The sequence below is a fragment of the Dioscorea cayenensis genome, chromosome 18, assembly GCF_009730915.1.
Source record: "Dioscorea cayenensis subsp. rotundata cultivar TDr96_F1 chromosome 18, TDr96_F1_v2_PseudoChromosome.rev07_lg8_w22 25.fasta, whole genome shotgun sequence".
NCBI classification, from domain to species: domain Eukaryota; kingdom Viridiplantae; phylum Streptophyta; class Magnoliopsida; order Dioscoreales; family Dioscoreaceae; genus Dioscorea; species Dioscorea cayenensis.
The window spans coordinates 13,753,464-13,764,718 of record NC_052488.1 but is presented as its reverse complement, the minus strand read 5'-3'; the positions used below and the strand labels follow the sequence as shown (position 1 = coordinate 13,764,718).

At 40.3% G+C, this 11,255-nt stretch overlaps 1 non-coding gene across 1 annotated transcript; it reads left to right on the top strand.

Moving 5' to 3' along the window:
- Positions 1–10,560: 10,560 nt before the first annotated feature.
- On the top strand, positions 10,561–10,667 carry LOC120283175. Its single transcript, XR_005543174.1, has one exon. It is a non-coding gene; the product is annotated as a small nucleolar RNA R71 (small nucleolar RNA).
- Positions 10,668–11,255: the final 588 nt, after the last annotated feature.

The window sequence follows — 11,255 nt, the reverse complement described above, 5'->3', positions numbered from 1 at the left end:
GATGGCCTTAAGTTGCTCCCTCGAATTGGGTTCAGTGTTACTCCTGAGACTACCTTGAGGCCTCTCTATAGTGGATTTTGCCATCTACCCAACGTGATTCTCCAAGTTCTTGATTAACACCTGGACGTTTCTCAATATAGCACCAAAATCATCTACTTTAGCATCATTGCTCATCATATATTTGGCCAAAACATCGCTTTGTGGAGAACTTCCTTTCAGACATTGCTACTGTGACTAGTATTGGTAGTTTTGTTGCTTAGACGATCTTCGCTGTCACACATAAGTAATACAATGGTACCCCATGAGGGGTAGGGTTGTTGAACCCCAAGGACTGGACTCCTAGTACTAGTTGATCTTCTAATGCCTAACCGGATCACAATTTCAAGGTAAAGATGATAACTAAGTAACCTAAAAGACTGATGGATGGCAGGTGAGGGCTGGAACTGAACTAGGTTTGAAACACAAAGATACAGTAGTGCCCTAGACTAATCCCTTGGAGAAATATGTATGGACTTGCTTCTAATGCCTACCAAGTACATCCTAAGATTTAATGTGTGTGCTCAAGAGCAATGTTGCATCTATGGTTCTCAAATACATCAAGTTTTGCTAAGGTAACTGTGGGTTTCATACGCATCCAGTTTTGTGATCACAAAAGGCAATTATAACTATGGCAATCCATACACCAAGTTTTACCTAAGCAAACTATGCAAATCAAACACATCAGGTTATACAAACACATGATTAAACACAAGAAACCAATAGAACTCCGTAGACATTAAAAGTAAGTAAATCAATATAACTAATAAACATCCAAGTTCATAGATCTGGGGCACCGGTGAATGGTTAGCCCACTCATAGTTTTACAAATCAACACAAGACTAAGGAAAACAAAAGATATAGAAGCCATAAAAGACTCTCCTCTTTGCTTCTCAACCATTCCGACCATTCTCCAATGAAGTCCCGCCGGCTAAGCTCTGCTCCACTTGTGATCTTGCACCATAGTTTCAGTATGGCACCAGAAATGTGAAAGGGAAGACCATGGCAGCCGCCCCAAAGAAGAAGAAGAGAGAATTTCTTGCAAATGACCTAGAACTAGGCTTAAAAGGTGTTTTTCGGGGTGAGCATAGTAGTGCTTAGGCCGTGCTTCTCCCCCAGATTATCTTAGGAGAGTCTTAATAATTGAATAAAAAATTCAGCATAAGCACGCCCCTGCTTTTCAAAGAACCCCCCATGCTCACCATAGTGCGCTCCCATCCAAGAAGCACACCAACTGTGCTTTTCGTCCAGACTCGTGGTATAGTGAATCACTACAGTACTCAGCTATAGTGTTTTGACTACAGTTCCAATGCTTCTCCTGATGCAGAATTTCAGGGATTATTAGGGGGAGGAGCATGCCCATGCTCAGACCGTGCTTCACTTGTAACACTGTTTTTACCTCTTTTCACACTATAATTATGCTGAATCTTGTTTTTTTTCACATGAACGTATTTTCCTGCACAAATACACAATAATACCCATAGTAGCATTGATTCACAACAAAACATCACTAAAGGACAAGAAAAATACATAAATGAGGTATGAAAATATCTATATGAAATGCACTCATCAACTCCTCCACCATGGGTTGTACGTACTGTTGTAAGGGTTATTATAGTTCCTTTGACCTCCGCCAATAAAATCCACCTGTTCCATAGGAGCCATTACTGAACTCACAATTGGGTACTGGGTCACCCCATGTCCTCCTCCACATGTTTCACAAAACATAATTCATGTTGACACATTGACAATTGCCCACGAGTAGATCCAACTTCCATTTGAGCGCATCCAAGTTGGCTTCTAAAGCGGTGTCTACGTCTACCTCATGTAACCCGCCCACTTTTGGTTGCCTATCTCTTGAACTCCAATTTGACTCGTTGTTATCCATCTCCTTAAACAACTGCTCTGCCTCTTTAGGATACTTGTTGCTCAATGATCCTCCGACAACAGTGTCGATAATCTGCATGATTTGGTAATTTAGTCCATTGTAAAGGATTTGCTACCTGATCCATGAACTGAACCCATGACATGGGCACCAACTAAGAAGGTCTTTGAACTATTCATGTGCTTTGAAAAGTGTTTCACACTCCCCTTGTTTGAATGTTGAGATTTCCTGTCTTATCTTTGCTGCTTTGCTTGGTGGAAATAGCGTCCAAGGAATTTCTCCACCAAGTCATTCCATGTCCTGATCGACCCCGGTCATAAAGAAGTAAGACACCTGTATGCTGAAACCTCTCAAACTGAATGGGAAAATTCACAGTTTGGTCACGTTATCTGTTACTGTGCTCATCTTGAAATGTCTAGTACATCTGTAGAAATTTTTGAGGGATGGGCGTTTGGGTCTTCATCCACTAGGCCGTCGAATTGACAGAAGTTCTGAATCATCCCAATAGTGCTAGCTTTAATTTCAAAGTTGTTAGCTGCCACTGTAAGATCTTGCATACTGAACTCTTCTCTTGTGGATTGTGGCCTCTTAAACTACGACAGTGTTCTTCTTGGTTAGCCCATGGTTGCACATTTTGCATCATCACTATAGCTATCGACTTCCACAACTAGTCTCTTCCAGAGTCTCCTCAACAATGTTGGAATTCTCTTTGGTTTGCTGCTTCCTCTACTAAATCCTTGGGATTATCTTTGGTCATGAATAGTCACCTGTAGAAGAAAGTAGTGGTAATAAAGTCTTCAATGTTGGATGAGTGTAATAATATATTAATTAAAATAATTGGCTAAAATACTAAGCTACAAGTTTTCGTAGAGTCTCTCGACAAGGCGCTCCCCGGTAACGGTGCCATAAACCTAACGGACTCCTACTATTATTGGGTGTGTGAAAATATAAATATATAAGTATTCAAGTACACAATCAAATATTATAATTAAGTCTATAATACCACAAATGCATGAGTCATCAAGTAATAGCTCGTGGATAAACATGAGGGTCGTATTTCCCCAGGAACAGGGAGGGGCTTCTTGCTCAAAGACCAGAAACTGACGCTGGGTCTCTGCCTATGACTCTTGGAGCCTAATCTCAAGTGACTTTGGCCCATCCTATGGGTCAAATTCTGACTCTGTCTCTGTCTTATGCGATGGCTCGGCATCACGCTCTCTTGTCCCCTGATATTATGCAAGACAGTAACTGTTATCCCTCCTCTCTACTATCCTAATAGAAGACAAAGTTGACATCACAAAAGGGGCACTGCTACCGACGATGTGCATGCCTCGAGTACGCTCGATCAAGACCATGCCTATTAACAATTACAAGATGTTGGGTCCAACAAAGATGATTCTAAGGTGAACATACTATCCCTAATGAGAGAGGATGCCTGCAAAAAGGTGTCCCATATGAATCGAGTAGCACTCGAAGATGTTGTAGAGCATGAGAAGATTAGTGCGAGACACAACTCCTGTAGAGTCTGACCGACCCCCAACCCCTTTAGTCAGTAAGGTGTGAAAGTAGCAATGGGTGGGGTTGGTCATCTAGGATGCCTTCCACTTCCTAAATCTAACAATGGTGGGCCAATACTTTTTTGGCAAAGTGTGAGATGTTAAATCCATGGGTAAGCAATGAAAGTCGGGTGATTGTGTGTCGGCATCGGTGTAGAATCCCAAGTAAACATCCCATGTTAGCGTGATTGATCTTGTACCTCTTCCCAAAATGCTTGGAATGATAGTGAGCTTGCTTGTCGGATTCAGTAACCTAACCACCTCAATTATGCTCAAGACTTCCAATGTAAGCTCATGGTAGGTAGGTTCATTGATGTTAAACACCTTGTCCCAACCATCATGCGATATGTGCTCTAAGATAGCTTCGTCCAAGCCTAATGCTCTCAAGATATCCCAATCTATATGAAGGACCGTGCCAAATGATTTTTGGGCTAATTACGTGTATCTTGTCTTGTGCTCATCATTTTTGAAGCATGGTTCAATAATGGGGGATGCGTCATGCCCTCAAATGCTTGCTTGGAGGCCATATTCTTTGTCGCCATACCTACAAGACAAGAAGCAAGGGATTAAACCAAGATTAAAAGAAATAATTGATCATGATATTGGAGAATGAGAAATTTCAATAATTGCTATAGTAATCCACAAAAACTATTTCCATGAGTTTCCTTTGAACATGGAGAATAAAATATTTTACAAGCATGAAAATTCCCACAAAAATCCACAAAAAAAACAAACAACTATTCCCCAACAATAGAACCATCTATTCATCAAGAAAAATCTGAGGGGAGACAAGAAGAAATGAGCAATCTCTAAACAAGGGTTTAGAGAGACATACCTTTGACAGTTGATGAAAATGATGGTGAAACACACAATAAACCTTGAAAACAAGTAGCAAGGAGGAGGAGAGTTGTCACGCCCCGACCCACAGGCCCACGTAGATGTGACAACAGTCGCGACTATCCTGAGGAGGGACACTCCGTCACTCAACCGTCGGAGCGCCCCATGGCTAACCAACAACCTAGAAACAACAATATTTACACGGATACACAGCGGAGTAGCAACAACAACAACAACAATAATAAATAGAATTAGAGGGTTTCATAAATGCACAGGGAAGCTACAACAACACACAGCTGATACGTCAATTGGCTTAAGAGTTGTTTAGATACAAAACTTTGCAACAAGGTTTACTACACACTAGTGGATCCATAAGTCAAACAACATGACCAAGATAAACATACATGAACTTAAAAGATACACAAAAGATAGAACAGTAGTAAATGCTCAACACGTTGCCACACAGCCACACCTACTACCGGCAAAAAGCTAGAAAGAAGAAAAGGGGGGTGAGCAACTAACGTTACTCAGTGAGGGAGGTTAGAACAACTATAATAGAAATATACCAACATAATAACATAAATCTCTAAATATGATACTTTACAAATAAAATAACTACTTTAGCGCATGAATACATATAATAGCAAACTTTAATACAAAATAGCAAGAAAGATAGAATAAGAAGCATTATACCTCAATTAGGGTTTTAGAATATCAAAGTGTAAAAATATTGAATATAGAGTTCCAAATTATGGAAAAACTAATCATGAAGCAAAGCTTCCACAACAAAAATGTAAATCAAAATAATTCCCAATTAGAAGTATAACAAAGTAAATACCATGAGTTTCACAATAAATAAACATAATACTAGTGCCAAATCAAATTTATGGGAGACTGCTCTCCTAAGAGCGACAGCTGGGCTTCGCGTGCTCACCACAAATTCAAGATGACACTATGAAAGAAACAATGGGAATAAATCTCAACCCAAAATAAAGCAAATACCCAACACTCACCTAGCATAAAGTGGTCTAGAAAACCTCCCTAAACCTTCATCATGGTCACGGCTAGGTTTAGAGCCGTCAAAGTACTCATGCACTTGACGTTGACCCATCGGTTTACCGCATGGTGACAACGGCTACCCGATGAATATCTAGTCAAGACTCTACACTCCTACCTGAACTAGCCCTCGTAGTAATCAGCTGGTGTACTATGCCACCTCCACAGGCTAGCCATGGAGACTGCCTACTATAGTAGGGTATCACCATACAAACTCAAGAATATCCACAACTACACACAGAGTACAATAGCCAACATAATAACCAACAACAATATCACCTCAGCCATTTCCATAAGGAAATAATTAAAGCACAAGCAAAACTCAAAGCTTTTGACACAAACTAATTTATATAATCTAACACAAGAAACAACATGGAAATTCCTTCCTTTGAACACAAATTGCATAAAAGAAGCACCAAGCAATAAACTCCTTCCAAGGTTAAAACTTCTCAAATGCAATCATAATAATCCACAAAAACTCATTAAGCAAGATAGATTATATAAACATATAAATATAGGTAATCTTTCTAATAGTCTTGCTTTATAGTCACACTCACAAGTTGATGATACCTCTTTCTCGCAAGCTAATCCTTGGCTAACTCTTTGCCTAGAGCTAACGCCTCACATTCTTGCCAATCACAACAAACAACATCAAAGATTAGTACAAAAATCCAAACAAAGAAACCCTAGGTTCCTTTTATCAAACAACCCAAATCGATTCTAGGGTTGGCTCAAAGCTAGGTATAAAGGTTACCAATGAAGTTCTAAGGGTTAGAGCTTCACACTGATCGAAAGAAATTGAAGAAACAATGATTTACAGTAACCCGGCCATTAAACATTGGTTTTCTTCTGATTTACAACACCTAACAAAGAAATTTCTTTACAAACATTCACATACATGAATAACGATGACATTGGCTTCGGTTTGAGCCTAAAATCAACCCAAACCATGAGGATTGAAGCTCCTAACAAGCTCAAGAGGATGAGAGGAAGAAAGTGGATGCTTTGCTTCACCGGAAAAGCTTGCCGGAGAATTTTTCTAGGATTTGATATGTTCTAGAGCTACAAAATAGGAGAATAATGGTGAAAAAAATGAATGAAAAGGGTGGAGAAATTTAGGAGAAATGAGAAGAAGAAGAAGAAGAAGAAGGGAAGAAGAAGAAGAAGAAGAAGAAGGATACAAGAGGAGAGAGAAAAGGTGGCCATTTGGCCCATTTATAGGGCATCCCGACGTGTTACTGGGTAGGCTTATGGGCTAGGTGGACCATCAAACCTCTTTGGATTGCTTGATGGCCTGCTTGATGGACATCAAGCAAGCCGTGAATCTATCTAGAGTGATGGCCATCAAGCAAGCGGTGAAGCTATCCAGAGGGCTTCACGGCCAAGCATGATTAGCAAGCTTGCCCGTCATTGCTCTTGGCCGGCCTTCACAGTTAAAGTTGCACATTAGGGCGACCCATTAAGGCACCTATTGCTCTTAAAACACTCTCTACACTTAGGCAACTAACAACCAAGGGTAATACACTCATAACCACTTTCACCACTTCAAATAGAGCATGAAAACTCATCTAACAATCATCAACTCCAAGGATAATCATCAAAAAACTCCAAGCACACATGAAATGATAACCAAATACAACTAAGCATGCATGAAACCCTTAGCAAGGGGGAAGACCAAACCACAAGCAATGAGGCACAAGTTTGATAGGTCACACACAAAAGAGAATAAGTAAAGGGACACAACAATAAACACACAATAATACCAATATAAGTGTATGAATGGAACAAAAACTTGGGTTTCCTTCCAAGAATTGCTTGTTTAATGTCGTTAGCTTAACATACCTTCATTCTTACATTCAAGGTTGAACAAATGGAGGAGAGTTACCTCTGGTCTTCTTGGGTATGTTGCACATGGGAAATTTATAGAGAGGCATGAAAAGACTTGAAATTCACCTTTTACATCAAAGTACAATCACTCTACCTCTTTTGGCAGTAATAGTGTAAGATTCATTCCTTTTTTACAGCTTTCCATTCACCTTGAACCACATCTTCTTCAAGCTTTTTCTATTCTTGCTACTTGGCGATGGGTTTGTCTCCACATAGCTCACATGTTGCATCAGTGGAGGAGTAAAGATTTTTTTCTTGACTTCTTTGTTGTCTAACTGCTCCAAGTATTCGTCTAATGTTTATTGGTAAGACCTACACACAATCAGAGATAATAATATTAGTCTCATCAGTGAAGTAAAGGGGATCAACATGATCCAAGGTATGCTTCATGTCATCGGGGAGTGTGAGAAACAACTTCCTTTCCCTTACTCTCGGTGTCATATTTCCTACTTTGACATCAATGAGACCACCTGAGGTGTTGAGGAAAGGCCAACCAAAGATCAATGGGACATGGACATCATCATCCACATCGAGAATCATGAAGTCTATTGATGAGTGCATTTCATATCATATTTATTTACACTCAATTCATTATTTTACTCATCCTTTAGCATAATTTTGTGTATATTTGGTGCTATTCTGGGTATAGTTGCTCCTTGCACAGGATTTTGGGGTTTGAAACAATTTGGAGTAAAAATCAGGGATGAAAACGAACGGAGAATGAAGATTTTTACTAAGTACTCAAGATGAATACGGGCAGAGCATGATCATGCTCTGTCCTACTGATTATCTTTGCCTGAAGGATCGCCTAGTGAAAATTCAAGCAAGGGGTGCTTTTAGGTTGAACACGGTCGGAGCACGAGCATGCTCCTCCCCGTGATTATCTCAGGCTTGAGGTATTTTCTGCTCAACAGGAGAAACACGCTTTGCTTGCTCCTAGCATGGTCGTGCTCAAGTGAAGCATGGCGGACTTAGCCCGTGTCGAGCCCAAAATGACACCATTTTAACTCCAGATTCTAAGGATTCACTCTCATCTTTGTTTGGGGTTCTTTTCTCCACAGGGAGGACATTGAGGAGAGTGAAGATTAGCTTCATCATACCTTCTAAGGGGATCATGGATGAGTTAGAGGCACAAGGGCAGTGGGGTTAGCATATCGGAGTTCGACTAGGAAGATCATCTTGAGAAGGAGAGAGTTCATGTCTTCTTCCTTTCGCTATTTCTCTTCCTCTTCCTTGTTGTACCCGTCCATGAGGGACTAACCATCCACGGTGCCCCAAGGCATAAACTATGATACTTTGTATGCTTTGACTAGTTTGATTTTAATGTTTATAGAGTTTTTTTCAGATTCATGTGTTTAATCTTGTGTTACATAACTTGATGTGTTGGATTTGCACAGTTGCTTTGGTAAAACTCGGTGTATGGATTACCATAGTTGTGATTGCTTATGTGAGTGCAAAACTTGATGTGTTTGAAATGCATAGTTATCTTGGCAAAACTTGGTGTACTTAATAACCATAGATGCAACATTACTTGTGAGCACACATTGAACTTTAGAATGTACCTGGTAGGCTTTAAAAGCAAGTCAGTGTGCTATAGCTCATAGGAATCATTCCGAGACATTGTTGTCTTATTGTTGAAAACCTCATTCCTAATCCATCTTTTGTCTCCACCTGTACTTTCCTTTGTTTGTTTGTTTTTATTCTTAAAACCAACCCAATTGGTGCCCAACTAGACATCGGAAGAAGAGTGAGTACTTTAATTCCAGTTACTGTGGTTCAACAACCCTACCACTCACGGGGTACCACTGTATTACTTGCTTGCAACCTATACACTTGCTGGAGAGTGCATCATCTATCGAGATAATGAGTTTGTCTACCCTCACTAGCACATCCTCTACAACACCTCGAGGTTTCTTTATGGAACCGTCAGCAAGCTGCACTGTCATCCTTGTAGGCCTTAGATCCTCCAACCCCAGCATCAAGAATAGTTTGTAGGGCATTACATTAATGCTGGCCCCAGAATCTGCCAAAAATTTTCTTGTGTTCCCTCAACAATTACACAGGATGATGAAGCTCCCAGGATCAGTTAATTTCTTTAGGAGTTTCTTTTGATCATTGCTGAACAATTCTGGGATAGTGTGACCATTTCCAATTCCACTAATTTCCTCTTATTGGTGAGAAGGTCCTTCTTGAACTTTGTGTATTTGGGTATTTGGGCCAATGCCTCAACAAGAGGGATATTGATATGGAGTTTTTTGAACATATTGAGGAATTTCTTGAATTGAGCGTCCTTACTATCTTGTTTCAACCCTAGCAGGATAAGGGATGGGAGGCTTATACTCGGGTACCCTTGGCATTGGTAATTGAGGGATCTCTTCACTTTGCTTTTCCCCGCTTACTTCAACTACCGGTTTGGCTGGCTTATGGTCTTCCTGTATGGCTACCCTATCTCTCTTGGTACTTGAGCCCTCCTCGGTCCTTGCCTCTACTTGTTTTCCATTACTCAGAGTGACAGCTTTTATATGTTCTCTCGGGTTATTTTCTGTATTGCTCGATAGGCTACCCGGAGAACATTCAGAATTTACCCTAACAAGTTGCCTGACTTGGTTCTCAAGTAATTGGATCGAGGCTTAGAAATTTCTTAAAATTGCACTTATCTGAGTAAACTGTGTCCCGTGCTGAGCAAGTTGAGTGCTAATGTTCAAAAATTTTGCCTATGTTGATTATGAATTTTTCTAGAACATCTTTGGTGGTGTACTTTTTCTCTTGTTGTGGAGGAGGTTGTTGGTATCAAGTGCCTTGAGGTTGTGGAAGTCTTTATTGCTGCTAGCCCTAGTTCCATGAAAGATCTGGGTGGTTCGTCCATCCTGAATTATATGTATTTCGATAAAGATTTCCTAGGCCTCTTGGTCCTCCAACGACATAGTCCTCCATCTCTACTGGTGCCGATGAAGCAACAAAAATAGGACATTGTATAGTTGCATGGTCGGCACCATATGTTTCATAAGATATGACTGCCCCAGAATTTGAGCTCGATCCTATCATGAACTGATCAAAACTCTTGGTCAACGCTTAAACCTTTGCGGCCAGTGTTGTGTTGTTGTTCACTTCATAAATGCATGCTGACCTTGGTGGTTTCCGTCATGCACTCCAATAGCATTAATTATTTGCTATGCCTTAAAATAATTTCTTGGCATCTTCAGGATACTTATTGCTCAAGGAACCCACTGCCGTTTATCAATGAGCTGTCGAGTCTAATAATTTAAATGATTGCACAACATCTGTACTCACATCCAAGAAGATAAACCATGGTGATGGCATTTCCTCAAAAGGTCCTTGATCCTGTCATGGGCCTCAAAGAGTATCTCTGAATCACCTTGCGTGAAAGCAAAAATTTCTTATCTCAGTCTAGCTGCCTTGCTTGGCAAAAAATACCTTGCAAGGAATTTTTCAACCATCTCCTTCCAAGTAGTAATAAAAATGGGGGTCAATTAAATAAGCCATTAGTAAGCTACCCCTCTCAAACTGAATGGAAATAGTCTAAACCTAATTGCATCATCTGAGACAGAGTTGATCCTGAAGGTAGAGCAGATCTGAAGGAAGCAATACAAGTGGGCATCAAGGTCCTCATCAGCTAATTTATCAAACTGAACATAATTCTGGATCATCCCAATCGTAGTAGCTTTGATCTCAAAGTTGTTTGCTGATGGGGCTTGCATACTGAACTCATCCCCAGTAAACTGTGGCCTCTCATTGTCAAACAGGGTTCTTCAAGGTTCGACCATGACTGATGGTTCACTCTCTCAATTTCCACCTCCTGCTATCTAGAACTCTCCACTCCTTCTCTTAGCCTTTGGTGCAAGGTCCTTTCTATCTCATTGTCTTATTCCAGCAGATTTCTGTGCTTAGCTTTCTTATCATATAAGGGATACCTTACACAAGTAGACAACCAATAGTCAAAAATTAAAAATAAAATAAGAAGAATAAATGAAGACAAA